This window comes from Pongo pygmaeus, chromosome 5 (assembly GCF_028885625.2).
Source record: "Pongo pygmaeus isolate AG05252 chromosome 5, NHGRI_mPonPyg2-v2.0_pri, whole genome shotgun sequence".
NCBI lineage: Eukaryota > Metazoa > Chordata > Mammalia > Primates > Hominidae > Pongo > Pongo pygmaeus.
This window is the reverse complement of record NC_072378.2, coordinates 114,057,997-114,078,734: the sequence shown is the minus strand read 5'-3', so window position 1 is coordinate 114,078,734 and position 20,738 is coordinate 114,057,997. Positions and strand designations below refer to the sequence as shown.

At 42.8% G+C, this 20,738-nt stretch overlaps 1 long non-coding RNA gene and 1 pseudogene across 1 annotated transcript in view; one reads left to right on the top strand and one right to left on the bottom strand.

The window, feature by feature from the left end:
- Positions 1-999: 999 nt before the first annotated feature.
- The window catches only part of LOC129038341 (uncharacterized), a 54,217-nt gene continuing 34,478 nt past the window's right edge, over positions 1,000-20,738 (bottom strand). Inside the window, exon 5 of the long non-coding RNA XR_008503127.2 lies at positions 1,000-2,679. This is a non-coding gene — a long non-coding RNA (uncharacterized LOC129038341). The remainder of the gene's footprint in view (positions 2,680-20,738) is intronic.
- On the top strand, positions 2,691-4,104 carry LOC129039107 (acyl-coenzyme A diphosphatase NUDT19-like; annotated as a pseudogene).

Below are 20,738 nucleotides of genomic sequence, written 5' to 3'. Positions count from 1 at the left end.
AAACACTATTGTTTCATTATCTCATCTTCTAAAATTTATATTTGAAATGTATAAAATATTAGACAAATAGCACATGTACTTAATCTCATAATTTCATCAAATATAATTTATTGGAGCGTTTGAACACATTAGTTTGCTGAAGGGGATGTGCCATAAAAAGCCTACCCGTCCAGGCCTGGCGCACTGGCTCACGCCTGTAATCCCAGCACTTTGGGAGGCCGAGACGGGCGGATCACGAGGTCAGGAGATCGAGACCATCCTGGCTAACACGGTGAAACCCCTTCTCTACTAAAAATACAAAAAATTAGCCGGGCGTGGTGGCGGGCGCCTGTAGTCCCAGCTACTCGGGAGGCTGAGGCAGGAGAATGGCGTGAACCCGGGAGGCGGAGCTTGCAGTGAGCCGAGATCGCGCCATTGCACTCCAGCCTGGGCGACAGAGAGAGACTCCGACTAAAAAAAAAAAAAACCCTACCCGTCCAAACAAGAGCTGATAAGAGTCTGAACTATGTCAAAAGTACTGGGAATGAGAAGAGGGGATGGAGAGAAGAGATGACAAGAAGAAAGAATCTGCAGGACCTGACAACTGATGTATGGGATGAGTAAAAGGAAAGAATCTCTGGTGGCTCCAGGTTTCCGTGAAGGCTGGTAATGCCCTTCACCAAGAGAGGAAACCCAGGAAGACAATGGGTATGAGGAATATACAGACATTTAGAATATGGAAACCACACCTCTTTATTGAAATCCACAACAATAACCCCTTGTTACATAGTCAGCCCTTAAAAATGACTAATTCATTATTTTCTAAAGCCACACAAAGAAGTGTCACTCCTAAGAGGAAATCTTAACTAATTAATGTTGTATACTTATGATTACGCTGTAAGTGTAAGGTATAACTAGCAATGAAAGTACATTTGCTTCTGAAAGAAGGTCTAGGAAAAATTATTCTAAAATCGAGTGCTGTAATTATTTTCATAAGTATGGGGGAAAGTACAGTGTTTTATTATCAGGTCTATGAAAAAGGGCAGTATAATTAATCATCAACTATATTCTTAAAATTAGGCTTCTTTTAAAACATAAAAGTCAAAGAAATGCATTTATTTTTAATTGAGGCTCTAAGAATATTTTTTAAATTAGCATCATGAAATTGTTATTAGGACAAAAATCATTTGCATTGCCCACAAATGACCCCATTTTCAGTAATGTGCATCAAGTGTATCATCCATAATAAGACTTCGTCCTGGCCTGGCTTTTTTTTTTTAATCTAAAAAGCTTTAATTTCTTTACATATATTTATCCAGTGTCCCTGTGCCTCATGAGGATAATTCTCTGTGAAATTAAACCACAAAAAGATGCCTGACTTTCCCCCAAGTCACAAGAGGCACAGGAATAAGGGACACCCCCAGGCGAGACTCCTTGGCATTCCATGTTGCTCTCTTTACTACAGTAAAATGATTCCACAAAGTTATGAAATTCAGATGGGAGGCCCTAACATGTGCTGGAGGCCAGAAAAAAAGTATCCCTAAGAAGACAGGGGCCGGGCATGGTGGCTCACACCTGTAATCCCAGCACTTCGGAGGCCAAGGTGGGTGGATCACCTGAGGTCAGGAGTTCAAGACCAGCCTGGCCAACATGGTGAAACCCTGTCTCTATTAAAAATACAAAAATTAGCCGGGCATGGTGGTGGGCGCCTGTAATCCCAGCTACTCAGGAGGCTGAGGCAGGAGAATCACTTGAGCCTAGGAAGCAGAGGTTGCAGTGAGCTGAGATCGTGCCACTGCACTCCAGCCTGAGTGACAGAGTGAGACTCGGTCTCAAAAAAAAAAAGGAACTTATTGGAGGAAGAAAGAGAAAAGTGGCTCCAGCATTTAAAGGATCACTCTCTGCCATCATCTCTCACTCTTGTTTGAAGTGTTTCCTTTCTATTACATTAATTCTTCATAACTGACAGAAGTTTCCTTTCCTTCCTTTTCTTCCTTCCTCTCCCTTTCTTCTGCAGTCAGTACCCTGCGAGGTATCAGGGATGTCAGCATAACTAGAACACATTCCTATCCTCAAGGAGCTCAGAGCTGAGTAAGAAACTTGAGATTTAGTTAGGGAAATATATGCCTTTTATACATTTTTTTAATTGACAAAATGGTATGTATTTATCACATACAGCATGAGTTTTAAAGCATATATACATTGTGGAATAACTAAATCTATCTAATTGACATACACGTTACCTTACAGTTATCATTTTTGTGGTGAGAACATATAATATCCACTGTCTTAGCATTTTTCAAAAATGTAACGTATCATTAACTATAGTCATGATGTTGTACAATAGATCCCTTGAACGTATTCCTCCTGTGTAACTGAAATTTCGGTTTTGTCCAACATCACCTCCTTGCCACCTCCAATAGCTCCAGCCTCAGATAAATACCATTCTACTCTTTTCTTCTATGAGTTCAACTTGCTTAGATTCCATACACGAGTGAGATTATACAGTATTGTCTTTCTGTGCCTTATTTTACCTAACATAATGTCCTCCAGGTTAATCCACATTGTAACATATAACAGAATTTCTTTGTTTTTTTCATGGCTGAATAGTATTCCATTGTGTATACGTACATTTTCTTTATCCATTCATCTGTTGATGGCCACTCAGGTCGATTTCATAGCTTGCTACTGTGAGTAATGCTGCAACAAACATGGGGGTGCAGATATCTCTTCAACACATGAATTTCATCTCCTTTGGATACATATCTAGCAGTGGAATTGAGGACCATATGGTAGTTCTATTTTAATTTTCTTAAGGAACATCCATATTGTTTTCTGTAATGACTGCACTAATTTACATTCCTACCAACAGTGTGCAAGGGTTCCCTTTTTTCCATGTTTTCAATGAACACTTATCTTTTGTCTTTTTTATAATAGCCATTCTAACAAATATGAGATGATATCTCATTGTGCTTTTAATTTGCATTTGTACATTTTTTTTGGCCCAGGGAACATTTGGAATTTTTATTTTGACCAGAAAGCTATGAATATTTTCACTTTGAAATCTTAAAGTACTAATAGATTGACATCTTAAAAGCAAATACCACTTGGAGGAGGTGGGCATGCTGCTGCTTTGGCCCAGGGCCTCCCCAACTGGCCTACGCCAGGGCCTGGCCTCGCCCTCAAGCTGCCTAGGGGCCTCGCTGCCTGGCACCCCCAGCCTGCCTGCACCGGGGCCCGCATCCCTTCCTGGGGCTGTGCCTGCACTTTGACTGCACGCCCGACATCTGGGTGCTGCAGGAGGGGAGTTCCTGGCTCACACCTTTCACGCACGCTGCCACTCGTCACTCCCACACAGCCTCCTTACTGCGTTGCCTCCTCGAGCCGCTGTTTACCCTGACTTGGCCAAGGCGGTGGGCTGCCAGTGGTCATCTCTGTCAGTTGCAGCTGAGAGTTTCTTATCAAAAGAAATATGGTTGGCACCCCCACAGTTCTATGAAATAAGACTTGAAAACTTGGCCTCTCTCCCTGACTTGCACAAATTGTGTTTGGATGGTACATTAGAAGGACAGAAAAGATGGCTGCCCATCATCTTGTTAACTGCTGATGGGAAGCTCCAGCTTTTTCTAGTTGATGAGCTACACTTGGAAGATTCAGACTTTTTAGAAAATCTTTTTTCTACTGAAAAGAAAGACTGGGTCGGGCGTGCTGGCTCACACCTGTAATCCCTGCACTTTGGGAGGCCGAAGCAGGTTAATCACCTGAGGTCAGAAGTTCAAGACCAGCCTGGCCAACATGGTGAAACCCTGTCTCTACTAAAAATACAAAAATTAGCCGGGCGTGGTGGCTACTCAGGAGGCTGAGACAGGAGAACTGCTCGAACCTGGGAGATGGAGCTTGCAGTGAGCCGGGATGGCGCCATGGCACTCTAGCCTGGGCGACAGAGCAAGATTCTGTCTCAAACAAACAAACAAACAAACAAAAGTCTGAAGAAATCATGAAGGAAGGCAAGCAGTTTCACCAAATAGTGACACCCAATCACGATCTTTATGATATCTACGTGACTGTTCAAAGTGTAAACACGTTTATCCCAAGAACTCCTTAGTAAGAAAGAGCCATCTGTAGGGTGCCCGTGCTTGTTTATAAACTGGCTTACTTGGAGTCCTTGTGAATAATGAGGGTTGAATTTCAACTTGCTTGAAACGTAAGGAACTTTGTGCCAATAAAAGTTATTATAATGCACTATTTCTTATTTCAAGTGTTTTAGGGAGCTATCTTGCTTATTTTATTCTTTAAACCTTACAGTGTGCCACATGTATAAAGTTTATAAAGTATTAATGATCTTGTTAACCAAAATAAGAAAAAAATTTCACAAGGGTTCCCACTCCTGTATTGTTTTATTATCTCAAAAGTTTAAATAAGGCCAGGCACGGTGGCTCATGCCTGTAATCCCAGCACTTTGGGAGGCCGAGGTGGCAGATCACGAGGTCAGGAGATCGAGATTATCCTGGCCAACACGGTGAAACCCCGTCTCTACTAAAAATACAAAAATTAGCTGGGCATGGTGGAGTGCACCTGTAGTCCCTACTCCACCTACTCAGGAGGCTGAGGCAGGAGAATCACTTGAACCCATCCACTATATTGGCACTTTTCCTGATGTGCTTTGGAGGATGATCCATGAAATTCTTAGACACTTTGCTGGAATTACTTTAAGGGTGTCTGATTAGGTGGTGAACAGGAGACTGAGACAAACTAAAAGTTACCATGTCATTGTTTTCTTGCTATGTCTTTAGCTTGATGATTAAGATACAATTCCTTTTAAAACCAAATGACATTAGTTATTATGTTTCCCAAATTAGAAATCTATTTTAGTTGATATTTTAAAGAAACATGAAGCCATAACCAAAACCATCATGGTTTTTATGCCAGAGTGTTAATGAATGTAAAGAGGTTACAGAGGTGTGGTGTTTAATTAATGAAGTTTATTTTTACTATATTTAGTAATTTTTCATTGTCTTTAAAGATAAATAATATTTATTGATTAAAGGTGAGAAGCCGAGTGCAGTGGCTCACACCTTTGGGAGGACGAGGCTTGAACCTGGGAGGCGGAGGTTGCAGTGAGCCAAGATCATGCCACTGCACTCCAGCCTGGGCAACAAGAGCAAAATTCCATCTCAAAAAAAAAAATGGGTGAGAAATGATAGTTAAGACACCCATTGTGTCAAGATCTTTGACTATATTACGCATTGGACAAATGATTTCATTTTGAGGCAGGAAAATAGGGTCTGGAGGCAAGGGAACATAAAGCTGATTCACACGTCAGCTATGATAGGAAATACCCTCTCCATAGGGTGTTGGGGACCAGCCTCAACACCACCCGTAGGGTACCCGAAGTCCGGTGGTGACAAAGGAATGAGAAGAGACAGGTTAAGAGTTCATAAAGGTGGGAGCCAGGGTGCCAGAGCAAATCAGAGGCTGCAAAGGCCCAGCATTCTGGTCTCCACACTATTTATTGAGTACAGTCACTTAGATCTAAGAAGCACATGTTCAGGGCAAAACAGTGAAAGGGAAGTGTCAGGCCTCTGAGCCCAAGCTAAGCCATCATATCCTCTATGACCTACACGTATACATCCAGAGGGCCTGAAGCAACTAAAGATCCACAAAAGAAGTGAAAATAGCCTTAACTGATGACATTCCACCATTGCGATTTGTTTCTGCCCCACCCTAACTGATCAATGTACTTTGTAATCTCCCCAACCCTTAAGAAGGTTCTTTGTAATTCTCCCCACTCTTGTGAGTGTACTTTGTGAGATCCACCCGCTGCCTGCAAAACATTGCTCCTAACTCCACTGCCTATCCCAAAACCTATAAGAACTAACAATAATCCTACCACCCTTTGCTGACTCTCTTTTTGGACTCAGCCCACCTGCACCCAGGTGAAATAAACAGCCTTGTTGCTCACACAAAGCCTGTTTGGTGGTCTCTTCACACGGACGCACATGACATTTGGTGCCAAAGACCCAGGACAGAGGGACTCCTTCAGGAGACCAGTCCCCAGTCCTCACCCTCACTCTGTAAAGAGATCCACCTACGACCTCAGGTCCTCAGACCAACCAGCCCAAGGAACATCTCACCAATTTCAAATCAGGTAAGTGGTCTTTTCACTCTCTTCTCCAGCCTCTCTCGCTACCCTTCAATCTCCCTGTCCTTCCAATTCCAGTTTTTTCCTCTCTAGTAGAGACAAAGGAGACACATTTTATCTGTGGACCCAAAACTCTGGCGCCGGTCACAGACTCAGGAAGACAGTCTTCCCTTGGCATTTAATCACTGCGGGGATGCCTGCCTGATTATTCACCCACATTCCACTGGTGTCTGATCACAGCAGGGACACCTGCCTTGGTCATTCACCCACATTCCCTTGGTGGCAAGTCAATTGCGGGGATGCCTGCTTTGGCTGCTCACCCACATTGCAGCCCAGGGCTGCTCCCCACCCCCCTTCTCTGTGTCTCTACCCTTCTCTTTAAACTTGCCTCCTTCACTGTGGGCAACCTTCCACCCTCCATTCCTACTTCTTCTCCCTTAGCCTGTGTTCTCAAGAACTTAAAACATCTTCAACTCTCGCCTGACCTAAAATCTAAGCATCTTATTTTCTTCTGCAACACCGCTTGACCCCAATACAAACTCGACAATGGTTCTAAATGGCTAGAAAACGGCACTTTTGATTTCTCCATCCTACGATACCTAGATAATTTTTGTTGAAAAATGGGCAAATGGTCTGAGGTGGCTTACGTCCTGGCATTTTTCACACTTCGTTCCCTCCCTAGTCTCTGTTCCCAATGCGACTCGTCCCAAATCCTCCTTGTTTCCCTCCCGCCTGTCCCTTTAGTCCCAACCCCAAGCATCACTGAGTCTTGTGAATCTTCCTTTTCTACTGACCATCTGACCTCTCACCTTCTCCCCAGACTGCTCCTCCTCAGGTCACTCCCCGCCAGGCTGAATCAGGCTCCAACTCTTCTTCAGCCTCTGCTCCCCCACCCTATAACCCTTCTATTACTTCCCCTCCCCACACTTGGTCTGGTTTACAGTTTCATTCTGCAACTAGCTCTCCCCCACCTGGCCAACAATTTCCTCTTAGAGAGGTGGCTGGAGCTGAAGGCATAGTCAGGGTACATGTGCCTTTTTCTCTATCAGACCTTTCCCAAATCAGCCAGCATTTAGGCTCTTTTTCTTCAGACCCCACTAAATATATACAGGAATTCCAATATCTAACTCTGTCCTACAATTTAACCTGGAGTGACTTAAATGTCATCCTAACTTCTACCCTCTCCCCAGATGAACGGGAAAGAGTTTTTTATCTAGCCCAATCTCACACTGATAACCACCAGCTTCATGAGCCAGGCCTCCAGGAAGGCATTAGAGCAGTTCCCCGAGAAGATCCCCAGTGGAACTATCAGGCAGATTCCCCAGGTATAGCTAGGTGAGATTATATGGTTTCCTGCCTAGTTGAAGGGCTTAAAAAGGCAGCTTACAAAGCTGTTAATTATGACATACTTAAAGAAACTACCCAAGGTAAAGATGAAAACCCAGCCCAGATCATGGCCCGCTTAGCAGCAACCCTTAGACGCTTTACTGCCCTAGACCCAGAGAGGCCAGAAGGCTGCCTTATTCTCAATATGCATTTTATTACCCAATCCACTCCCAACATTAGAAAAAGCTCCAAGAATTAGATTCCAGCCCTCAAACCCCACAACAGGACCTAATTAACCTCACCTTCAAGGTGTACAATAATAGAGTAGAGGCAGCCAAGTGGCAACATATTTCTGAGTTGCAATTACTTGCCTCCACTGTGAGAGAAACCCCAGCCACATCTCCAGCACACAAGAACTTCAAAATGTCTGAACCGCAGTGGCCAGGCATTCCTCCAGGACTGCCTCCCCCAGGATCTTGCTTCAAGTGCTGGAAATCTGGCCACTGGGCCAAGGAACGCCTGCAGCCCAGGATTCCTCCTAAGCTGTGTCCCATCTGTGTGGGACCCCACTGGAAATTGGACTGTCCAACTTGCCCAGCAGCCCCTCTCAGAGCCCCTGGAACTCTGGCCCAAGGCTTTCTGACTGACTCCTTCTCAGATCTTCTCGGCTTAGCGGCTGAAGACTGACACTGCCCGATCACCTCAGAAGCCTCCTGGACCAGCACAGATGCTTTGGGTAACTCTTACAGTAGAGGGTAAGTCCGTCCCCTTCTTGATTAATATGGAGGCTACCCACTCCACATTACCTTCTTTTCAAGGGCCTGTTTCCCTTGCATCCATAACCATTGTGGGTACTGACGGCCAGGCTGCTAAACCTCTTAAAACTCCCCAACTCTGATGCCAATTAAGACAATATCCTTTTATACACTCCTTTTTAGTTATCCCCACCTGCCCAGCCCCTTACTAGGTTGAGACATTTTAACTAAATTATCTGCTTCCCTGACTATTCCTGGGCTACAGCCACACCTCATTGCCGCCTTTTCCCCCAGTTCAAAGCCTCCTTCACATCCTCCCCTTGTATCTCCCCACCTTAATCCAGAAGTATAGGACACCTCTACTCCCTCCTTGGAGACCAATCATGCACCCCTTACCATCCCATTAAAACCTAATCACCATTACCCCGCCATGCTTTAAAAGGATTAAAGCCCGTTATCACTTGCCTGTTACAGCATGGCCTTTTAAAGACTATAAACTCTACTTACAATTCCCCCATTTTACCTGTCCAAAAACCAGACAAGCCTTACAGGTTAGTTCAGGATCTGTGCCTTATCAACCAAATTGTCTTGCCTATCCAACCTGTGGTGCCAAAGCCATATACTCTCCTATCCTCAATAGCTCCCTCCACAGCCCCTCCATAACCCATTAGTTTGTTCTGGATTTCAAACATGCTTTCTTTACTATTCCTTTGCACTCTTCATCACAGCCTCTCTTCGCTTTCACTTGGACTGACCCTGACACCCATTAGGCTCAGCAAATAACCTGGGCTGTACTGCCACAAGGCTTCACAGACAGTGCCCATTACTTCAGTCAAACCCGAATTTCTTCCTCATTCATTACCTATCGTGGCATAATTCTTCGTGAAAACACACATGCTCTCCCTGCTGATTGTGTCCAGCTAATCTCCCAAACCCCAACCCCTTCTACAAAACAAAAACTCCTTTGCTTCCTAGGCATGGTTAGGTACTTCTGCCTTTGGATACCTAGTTTTACCACCCTGACTAAACCATTATATAAACTCACAAAAGGAAACCTAGCTGACCCCATAAATCCTAAATCCTTTCCCCACTCCCCTTTCCATTCCTTAAAAAACAGCCCTAAAAGCAGCTCCCACACTAACTCTCCCTAACTCATCACTCCCTTTTCATCACACACAGCCGAACTGCAGGGCTGTGCAGTTGGAGTTCTTACAGAAGAGCCAGGACCGCACCCTGTAGCCTTTCTGTCCAAACAACTTGACCTTACTGTTTTAGCCTAGCCCTCATGTCTGTGTGCAGCAGCTGCCACTGCTTTAATACTTTTAGAGGCCCTCAAAACCACAAACTATGCTCAACTCACTCTCTACATTTCTCATAACTTCCAAAATCTATTTTCCTCCTCACACCTGACACATATACTTTCTGCTCCCCAGCTCCTTCAGCTATACTCACTCTTTGTTGAGTCTCCCACAATTACCATTGTTCCTGGTCCGGACTTCAATCTGACCTCCCACATTATTCCAGACACCACACCTGACCCCCATGACTGTATCTCTCTGATCCACCTAACATTCACTCCATTTCCCCATATTTCCTTCTTTCCTGTTCCTCACCCTGATCACACTTGGTTTATTGATGGCAGTTCCACCAGGCCTAATTGCCACTAACCAGCAAAGGCAGGCTATGCTATAGTATCTTCCACATCTATCATTGAGGCTACTGCACTGCCCCTCTCCACTACCTCTCAGCAAGCTGAACTCATTGCCTTCACATGGGCCCTCACTCTTGCAAAGGGATTACACATCAATATTTATACTGACTCTAAATATCCCTTCCATATCCTGCACCACCATGCTGTTATATCGGCTGAAAGAGGTTTCCTTCCTATGCAAGGGTCTTCCATCATTAATGCCTCTTTAATAAAAACTCTTCTCAAGGCCGCTTTACTTCCAAAGGAAGTTAGAGTCATACACTACAAGGGCCACCAAAAGGCATCAGATCCCATCGCTCAGGGCAACACTTATGCTGATAAGGTAGCTTAAGAAGCAGCTAGAATTCCAACTTCTGTCCCTCACAGCCAGTTTTTCTCCTTCTCATCGGTCACTCCCACCTACTCGCCCACTGAAACTTCCACCTCTCAATCTCTTCCCACACAAGGCAAATGGTTCTTGGACCAAGGAAAATATCTCCTTCCAGCCTCACAGTCCCATTCTATTCTATCGTCATTTCATAATCTCTTCCACGTAGGTTTCAAGCTGCTAGCCTGCCTCTTAGAACCTCTCATTTCCTTTCCATCGTGGAAATCTATCCTCAAGGAGATCACTTCTCAGTGTTCCATCTGCTATTCTACTACTCCTCAGGGATTATTCAGGCCCCCTCCCTTCCCTACACATCAAGCTCAGGGATTTGCCCCCGCCCAGGACTGGCATATTGACTTTACTCACATGCCTCAAGTCAGGAAACTAAAATACCTCTTGGTCTGAGTAGACACTTTCACTGGATGGGTAGAGGCCTTTCCCACAGGGTCTGAGAAGGCCACCGTGGTCATTTCTTCCCTTCTGTCAGGAATAATTCCTCAGTTTGGCCTTCCCACCTCTATACAGTCTGATAACGGACCAGCCTTTATTAGTCAAATCACCCAAGCAGTTTCTCAGGCTCTTGGTATTCAGTGGAAGCTTCATACCCCTTACCGTCCTCAATCTCCAGGAAAGGTAGAACGGACTAATGGTCTTTTAAAGGCACACCTCACCAAGCTCAGCCTCCAACTTAAAAAGGAGGACTCTCTCAAGGATAGAGCACAAAAACTCACCAACCAAGCAAGTAATTATGCTGAACCCTCTTGGGCACTCTCTAATTGGATGTCCTGGGTCCTCCCAATTCTTAGCCCTTTAATACCTGTTTTTCTCCTTCTCTTATTCAGACCTTGTGTCTTCCATTTAGTTTCTCAATTCATACAAAACCATATCCAGGCCATCACCAATCATTCTATATGACAAATGCTCCTTCTAACAATCCCACAATATCACCCCTTACCCCAAAATCTTTCTTCAGTTGAATCTCTCCCACTGTAGGTTCCCACGCCGCCCCTAATCCCACTCAAAGCAGCCTTGAGAAACATCGCCCATTATCTCTCCATACCACCCCCAAAGTTTTTCGCCACTCCAACACTTCACCACTATTTTGTTTTGTTTTTCTTATTAATATAAGAAGACGGGAATGTCAGGCCTCTGAGCCCAAGCTAAGCCATCATATCCCCTTTATATGTATGTGTATGCATACCTGCACGTATATATCCAGATGGCCGGAAGCAACTGAAGATCCACAAAAGAAGTGAAAATAGCCTTAACTGATGACATTCCACCGTTGTGATTTGCTTCTGCCCCACCCTACCTGATCAATGTACTTTGTAATCTCCCCAACCCTTAAGAAGGTTCTTTGTAATCTCCCCCACCCTTAAGAAGGTTCTTTGTAATTCTCCCCACCCTTGAGAATGTACTTTGTGAGATCCACCCCCTGCCCACAAAACATTGCTCCTAACTCCACTGCCTATCCCAAAACCTATAAGAACTAATGATAATCCCACCACCCTTTGCTGACTCTCTTTTCAGGCTCAGCCTGCCTGCACCCAGGTGAAATAGTCTCGTTGCTCACACAAAGCCTGTTTGGTGGTGTCTTCACACGGACGCGCGTGACAGGAAGCAGAGCATCTTACGCGTAATCTATAGCAGTGGTGGTTTAAATGAATCTCCTTTGTTCTCAAACCGCATTATCTTTAACTTATCAGAGAGTAGCTAGCGGAGCAGGCTTAACTAGGAGCCTGCATGTCTGGCCACATTCCAGCGCTTCAAAGGAGTGTCTTTCTCCTTGAACACAGTGTTTATGGATAAGAGAGCAGGTCTCGCTCTGAGCATGGGAACATGATGGCATTTACGGGGCTTTCCTCCTCAGAGGCCTCTTGTGGCTTTCCACAACTTATTGTCCCACATTTTTATGGCCAGCTTATGCAGGCACCCCACAAGCCCTTTTCCCAACAATAGGGCATACACTGAGTAAATGACTTTATAACTTTACTTCATCCTCTTCATTTACATAGGGCGTGCCCCCAAGTAACCAGTGGAATCTTCTAGAGGGTATTTAAATCCCCACCAATTCTGTAACGGCACCCTATGCTCAGGCCCGCTCCCACACTGTGGAGTGTACCTTCATTTTCAATAAATTTCTTCATTCCCTCCTTGCTTTGTGCATTTCGTCCAATTCTTTGTTCAAGATGCCAAGAACCTGGACACCCTCCACTGGTAACGTATTTTGATGAGCCAGTTAGGAGAAATTCCAGAAGAAGGTAGGTCCAAAGTTTGGGATTTATTTTTCTTCTTTCCCCTTTCCTTTCTGCTCTTTACAGGGAAATCTCTCTCTGTCTCTGTCTTTCCTTTCCAACTCAGGACCCTTTGGTGGGCAGCACCGAAACAAGGAAGCAACTGCAGGTTTCTGGCCGTGGCCGGTGAAACTAATGGGTTTCCATGTGAAGGTGCCTAACTGCCACCGCCCAGTTTGCTTAAGGGACCAGGGTCTTTTTCATTTTTTTTCTCCCTTTCTTTCTTTTTCAGTCTTTCAGTGGCTGTTTCCTAGTACCTGCTTGGAAATTGAGGGCAATTGGCTGGGGTCACTCCCTAGTATTGCCTGAAGGCCTAGGAATGCATGGGAATAACTGCCCTGCCCAGAAGGGGAAATGATTCTTTTTTTTTTTTTTAAATCTTTTCTGGGTGTGGTCCCTGATCCCTATGTGTAGACAGCTCAGAGCAAACCCGCACAAGTTTCAGGTGACTTAAACCTTCTTTTCTTATGCTATATTCTGCCCTTCCCCTATTCAACTGGCTAAGCGCAAAAGAAACCCACCCAGCCTCCAGTTCCTATCATTAAAGTTTGTGGAAAGGGAAGCATGGGAAAGCATGGCCTTATCAAATTATAAGGATGCTAAAAGTCAGGGATTACACCCAGGTACCAAAGGAAAGCTCATAGTAGGCTCTGGAGGGAAAGCATGAAAAGTGGCACTGGTGCCGACCTAAGGTCAGCAATGTCTGACACTCTTAAGACTGCACCCCACAGAAGGACACTCTGGGGGATCCTGTGGACCTCAGCCTCCCCAAAGGGGACGCTCTCGGCAGAGGTTCTGAGATCTAGTCATAAGCCCTCCTTAGAATTTTCTCTGAGTTGCAATGCTGCTTGACCCCAAAATTGTTTAGAATCTGGAGTTTACTATCTAATGGGAAAGTGGAATGGCCATTGCATGTGTGCAGGCTTTTGTGCTAAGCAGGGGGCCTGATTAACTAACGTATGAGGCTCTCATTTGGTGCTGTTTAGCCCCAGTGTTCTCTCGAGTCTGGGGAGGTTTGGCCTTTAAAAATCAAACTATCGTCAAAACTGCTTTACCTGAAATTTTGGTTCACAGCCTTCATTGGATTATCTATTGGGGCAACCAAAGTAAAACTGGTGAGCTCTTACTGCTATTTCATGGCTAGGGTTGTTAAGCTACTGGATCTTCATTTATGCCTGTGTATATGTGTCTAGATGTGTTTATTTATATGTATACTTACTGTTATATCTTGTGTCTACCAAATTGGCTTATAAGTAAAAGAGCGCTCATAAATTAAGTAAATAGTTTCATGTGCGTCCGTGTGACGAGACCACCAAACAGGCTTTGTGTGAGCAACATGGCTGTTTATTTCACCTGGGTGCAGGTGGGCTGAGTCCAAAAAGAGAGTCAGCGAAGGGAGATAAGGGTGGGGCCGTTTTATAGGATTTGGGTAGGTAAAGGAAAATTACAGTCAAAGGGGAGTTGTTCTCTGGCGGGCAGAATGGGGGTCACAAGGTGCTCAGTGGGGGAGCTTTTGAGCCAGGATGAGCCAGGAGAAGGACTTTCACAAGGTAATGTCATCAGTTAAGGCAAGGATCGGCCATTTACACTTCTTTTGTGGTGGAATGTCATCAGTTAAGGTGGGGCAGGGCATATTCACTTCTTTTGTGATTCTTCAGTTACTTCAGGCCATCTGGGCATATATGTGCAAGTCACAGGGGATGCGATGGCTTGGCTTGGGCTCAGAGGCCTGACATATAGTCTAAGCAATTTTCAAGTTCATGTGACTGAAGTTACTAAACAAGCTGGCTTTAAAATTATTGGTAAAATAAGGATAGAAATGCCTTCAGAATTTTCAGCATACATTTTTGTCTGGATTTTATATTTGTCTTTGCTAGAGAGTTTGAGATGTTAGCATTTGGCATAAAAAGTTATAAAACTATAAACCTAGCCGAAACAAAATGAACTTGGTTTGCTTTTTTTTTTTTTTTTTTAACAAATCAGAGTAATTTATGAAAGAAAAATATCTTGGGCCCTCAAAATCACCAAGCTGAAGGGAAAATTCAAGCTAAGAACTCCTTAGGGCAAACCTATCTCCCATTCTATTCAAAGTCTCACCGAGATGAATGCATATATGCATATCTAATTGTTTCCTTTGGAAGGCTAATCAGAAACTCAAAAGAATGCAACCGTTTGTTTCTCACCTACCTGTGACCTGGAAGCCCCCAAACCCCCTCCCTGCTTTGAGTTTTCCCGCCTTTCTGGAGCAAACCAATGTTCATTTTACAAATGTTGATTGATGTCTCCTGTCTCCCAGGTTAAAAGTGAAAGAACTGAGTACAGTGAATGGAATAAATGTTTTAGGTAAACTTCTTGTGTAAATTAAAATCTTAAAGTTATTTTTGATGATCATTTAATATCTGGGTCATTTCCAATTAAGAAAGGGTTGTTATATAGGGAAATATGTTTCTAAAATTGTGGAATTGTTCTTATCTAAAAATTCCCGTATCTGATAGTTCAAGATTTCTTGCTTTTTAGGGTTTCACTAAAGTTTTAGGTTTCTAAGGATAAAAGTTCTAGTTAGCCCATAATTCTGTATACAAAATGTGCCAGAAAGGGTTACGCTGTTAGTGAAAAAAAGAATAATTTTGTCTAATTCAGAAGTTACCTAAAAGTTCAAATTACAAATTTGAAAAGGTTATTTGTGAAACAATGTAGTAAGGCATCATTAAGTAGGGAGGAAAGATCTGGAAAAACTTTAAACAATAAAATATTTTTTAAAACCTGATGGAGAATTGGAGATATTTGTCTAACATTTTCATAAAGCTCTTAGTCTTGATTAAAGTAAAATAAGAACTATTGTAAAGAAATGCCAATTTACGCTCCAGCTATGACAGGGAATATCCTCTCCATAGGGTATACGTCAAGTAAATGACTTTGTAACTTCACTTCATCCTCTTCATTTACATAGGGCGTACCCCAAGTAACCAGTGGAATCCTCTAGAGAGTATTTAAACCCCCACAAATTCTGTAATGGTGCCCTTGAGCCTCTATGCTTGACCTGCTCCCACACTGTGGAATGTACATTCATGTTCGATATATTCCTTCATTCCTTCCTTGCTTTGTTTGTGCATTTTGTCCAATTCTTTGTTCAAGATGCCAAGAACCTGAACACCCTCCACTGGTTACGATTTTTCATGAAATGACTTAGTTTTCCTACTATAAAATAAAGACTATGATGAATTTTTAAAAATGCCTACTTGTACCGGTCTTTTATTAAATAGATGCCTTTTACAAAGGACTAAAACGCAGGGAAAGTCTACTGTATCTTTGGATGATGCTTGTCCATGGCTGGAAGCGATTTTTTTAATATAATGATTTTTTAGTGATACTGACGCATACTGCAAACATTTCAGAGTGCCACTCTAAAACCCCAGGCTTTATAGCTTTAAAAATTCAAGTTTTTTACTTCCCCCTTGCCCACATTTTTTGGTCATTCTAAGACCAACTTAAATTAAGCACAGGCACAGCAAGCATGCTTTCCTTCTAAGAGGCTCTGCAATGTTCCTGAACTACAGTTTCCCTCCTTATTCCTCAGCTCACTGTTAAAGTTGAAAGATAGGGGCTTCCCTTACATGGGGCAGGGATATCCTGGAACCTCACATTGGGTTCTGGAGTCAGTAACTGATGCATTTTTAATGCAGCAACCACCCCATTGTTTTCAGGACGTGGGGCTGATGTTGGATACTATGAAATGAATAAATATCAGCCTGTGCACCTAAGTATCCTCCCTCAGGGCTCTGTGGTGTAGAAAGTGCTTTGATGTGGTTGGGAGAATGAGACGCCCCCATGAGCTGCTTCTGCTCCCCAGCACAGAGTAAGTGTATTCTAGTGACACAGTCAAATGAAAAGGAACCACAGTCATTGTGTAGATGAAGCAGATTTTTGCCTAGTGACCTGTTGTAAAATGTAATCAGAGCTTTCCCTTAATGGACTGAAAATCCAAACTAATTAAAATACTGTCTGACCCAAACCATAGTTCAGATCAGACTGTGAGAGGCTATTGTCTTTAATGTACTTCACCTCTCCTCTGAAACATGCCCTGCTTCTTTTGAAAAGGTTAAAATTATGTCCATGCAGCAAAACTATAAATGGCCTGCCTTAAAAGGAGCAGGCATCCAAAAGATATCCTGAATCCTCACCCTTAGCAGGATGAAAGAGCAGACACTGGAGAAGAATGTCTGCTTATATTTTCAGGCAAAAGATGTCAAGTAGGGAAAGAAAAATGTTAATAAATTGACATTTATTCAAATCATAATGGGAGGAGTTTTAGATGTTATTCATTGTGTTATTCAGAAAGACAGCACATATCACTGCCCATCCATACACACAGGGAAGAAGTCTCCACTTCCCAACAAGAGATGCATGGATATCATGAGACCATCCATGAATTCAAACTGAAGGGTCTAGAAAATCAAACTGAAGGTCAGTGTGCGTGAACAGCAGGGATAATGGCTCCATGATCCTTTCTTCAAATATATAAGACTGAGAAGGAATTCATTTTGGAAAAAAAGTAGAGGTAGACAAAAGAAGCCAAAATATTGCTTTCTCCAGCTGAATCATCTGCCACGCCATCTGGTTCCATGAAAGTCCTGAGCAGACTGGCAAGAAAAAACTTAAAAGAGTTTATAGGCTGGGCGTGGTGGCTCATGCCTGTAATTCCAGCACTTTGGGAGGCCAAGGCAGGCGGATCACGAGCTCAGGAGTTCAGGACCAGCCTGACCAATATGTGAAACCCCATCCCTACTAAAAATGCAAAAATTAGCCGGGCATGGTGGCGGGTGCCTGCAATCCAAGCTACTCGGGAGGCTGAGGCAGGAGAATCGCTTGAACCCGGGAGGTGGAGGTTGCAGTGAGCTGAGATTGCGCCACTGCACTCTAGCCTGGGCAACAAAGCAAGACTCTGTCTCAAAAAAAAAAAAAAAAAAAAAACAACCCAGCTTATGGACCAGCATGGCCAGAGTAGAATGAATGAGGGAAATAATTCTAAGAAATGAGGTCAAAAAGGAAAAAGAAGCATAACTGTGAAACACAGAAAGCCCTTATCCCAGTGCCTGAGACTTGCTCCCTAAATGGTACCTGTAATAGCTGCCTGTGGGACTGTGAGCTCCTAAGAGAGACAGAAGCCCCCAGAGCAGGAATCCATCCTCTTCACTTTCATATTTTCAGCACCTATGGTAGTTCCCAGCACAAAGAAAGTGCTGAGTGAATGATGAACAAATTATTTACTCTAATTACACTCATGAGACTGTTGTGTGAGGTCAGAACATGAAGTTATTAATTTATAACATGTGATACACCTCTCTAATGTATTAATTATGTCAGGTGGCTATCCAGGGCACTTTCTACCAGTTATCAAAGTAGTTAGGTAGCGTAATTAATCAAAAGGAAACTGCTTAATAAGCATGGAATAAGGTCAAAGAAAGCTGGATAGTCTTAAGAGATGTTACTTGCAATCTTGTCTTCTTTGCCCTGGCAATTTTACATATCAGAAGACATATCCAGCTAATAAATTGGGTCAAAGGCTGAACATGGTGGCTCACGCCCATAATCCCAGCCCTTTGGGAGGCTGAGGCAGGTGGATCTCTAGGTCAGGAGTTCAAGACCAGCCTGGCCAAGATGGTGAAACCCCATCGCTACTAAAAATATAAAAAAATTAGCCAGGTGTGGTGGCAGACCCCTATAATCCCAGCTACTCAGGAGGCTGAGGCAGAGAATTGCTTGAACCAGGGAGGCAGAGGTTGCAGTGAGCTGAGATTGCACCACTGCACTCCAGCCTGGGTGACAGAGTGAGACTCCATCTCAAAAAGAAACTTCAATTACCTCTTAAAAACTCTATCTCCAAATTCCTCAAATGTCCAAATATCTCCTGCCTCCTTAAAGGCCCTATCACATTAAGGATTAGAATTTCAACATGAATTTGAGGGAGACACAATTCAGCCCATAACAGCTTGCCTCTTATTAATAATATATCATTTATTTAGTCATTGTGACAATAATTTCAGAAGGTAAGTGTAAGCCTACTATCACAACATCTAATGCACAACAGTGATTACAGATTGTGCATCAAATTTTTAATTTGGATAACATAAGCAGGGGATTAGACTCGATGACCTTTAATGTCCCTCCCAACTCTGAGACTCCATGCGTATATTTGTTAACCGCTAATATTTTAAAAATTATGATTGTTTATATGATATCAGTTGAATTACTTTTAGGTGCGAGCTTCAGAAATATCTAGATAAATGCATCAAAAAGTGACTTAAGCTGCATTATGTAAAAAGCATTCCAGGAGTAAAGAAGTTCCAGGTTAGTTAATTAAGTTGCTTAACAAATCATCAGAGCTAGGGTTCTTTCCATCTTTCTAGCCTGCCAGTCATCAATGTGCCAGCAGTTTCCCCATGGTCACAAAATGGCTGCATTAGCTCCAGGTATCACATCATTACAAAGTCTCCACAGGCAATACAAAGGAAAAGTGAAACATCTTTGCTTCTTTCCATTTTTTTTAAGAATAAAGAAAGCATTTCATAAAACTCACCATCGGGCTTCTCATTGGTCAGATTTTTGTCACCTATGTACTATGATTGGTTTAAATCAGCAGACATCCCTTCATTTCTCATTGATAGAACTAAGTAACACATTGTACACACCAAATCAATGAAAGGCAAAGCAGGAAAAGGCACAAGTGAATTATAAGTCCTTCCTAGGGGTTGGTGAGGAGTCAGTTTCCCTTGACATGGAATACGTAAGAATTGACCAAATCCAGGTTCTATTAGCAATGAAGGATAGGAAGATCTGTTGGCCACAGATATAACCATGTTATCAAAACCCCAAATCAGAGCTAGCAGTGAAAATGAGCATTTGATAACAAGATTACCTTGGGAAATCTGAAAAACCACAAAGATGGTGACGACAGTGGTTCCTACACTAGCGTTCCTTAGAAATATCAGAAGGTATTGATGGAATTTCTGAGCTATTTTCAATATCTCAAAAGCCCTAGGAGAAAAGATCTATACAAACTAACTAAAATGTTAAATTTCTTTGATTTTGACTGAAATTCTATAAAGTCAGTATGCTAAGGATTATTCTCTCATCCTAATCAGAAGCTTATATTAGTTTTAAATATATATTGAATTAATGGAATGTTTTCAATAAATCAATAACTAAATAAATATATTTGAAAGGTATATTTCAAATATGAAAGACTCTTTTAAAACAAGAATTCCATGGGAGAAAAATTTTTTGTTGTTGTTTTTTGAGACGGAGTTTCACTCTTGCTGCTGAGGCTGGAGTGCAATGGTGCAATCTTGGCTCACTGCAACCTCCGCCTCCTGGGTTCAAGAGATTCTCCTGTCTCAGCCTCCCGAGTAGCCAGGATTACAGGCATGTGCCACCACACCCAGCTAATTTCGTATTTTTAGTAGAGATGGAGTTTCTTCATGTTGATCAGGCTGGTCTCAAACTCCTGACCTCAGGTGATCCACCTGCCTTGGCCTCCCAAAGTGCTGAGATTACAGGCGTGAGCCACCATTCCCAGCCTGAAAATACTCTTTAACGGGTTATTGGTAGAGGAAAATGTGAGAAATCATTGATGTTCAAACTATTCCCTTCTTCAAGGAAATGTAAAGAATTTCAGCTCCTTGGGACTCAGGAGTGCTATCCTGTCTACAGAGACAAGCAGTAAACACCCACAGACATTAAACATCCAACCTCAGTCTATTCTGTGCCTAGGCAGTTATCTTTCACACTGACCATATGCTAAAAAGTCATGATCTCTTCATATCATTAACTTAAGACACCACGAGGATTTCTTGAATAAATGCATTAATATAAGTGAATGTAATATGCACTCCTGTTATCTTTTATTTCTACGAGAAAAGGACAAATCAACAATGAGCACTTAAATTAAATTCTATCAGCAAAATATACTTATATGACATCATAGACATTTGCATTTATACCCTGCAATTACTATCTGCTAATAGTAATTTATTGTTTAATGAATAATATCAAGGAGAGTAAATATTAATGAAAATGTAGAACATTTTATTTTTTTTATTTATTTATTTTTGAGATGGAGTCTTGCTCTGTTGCCCAGGCTTGAGTGCAGTGGCGTGATCTCAGC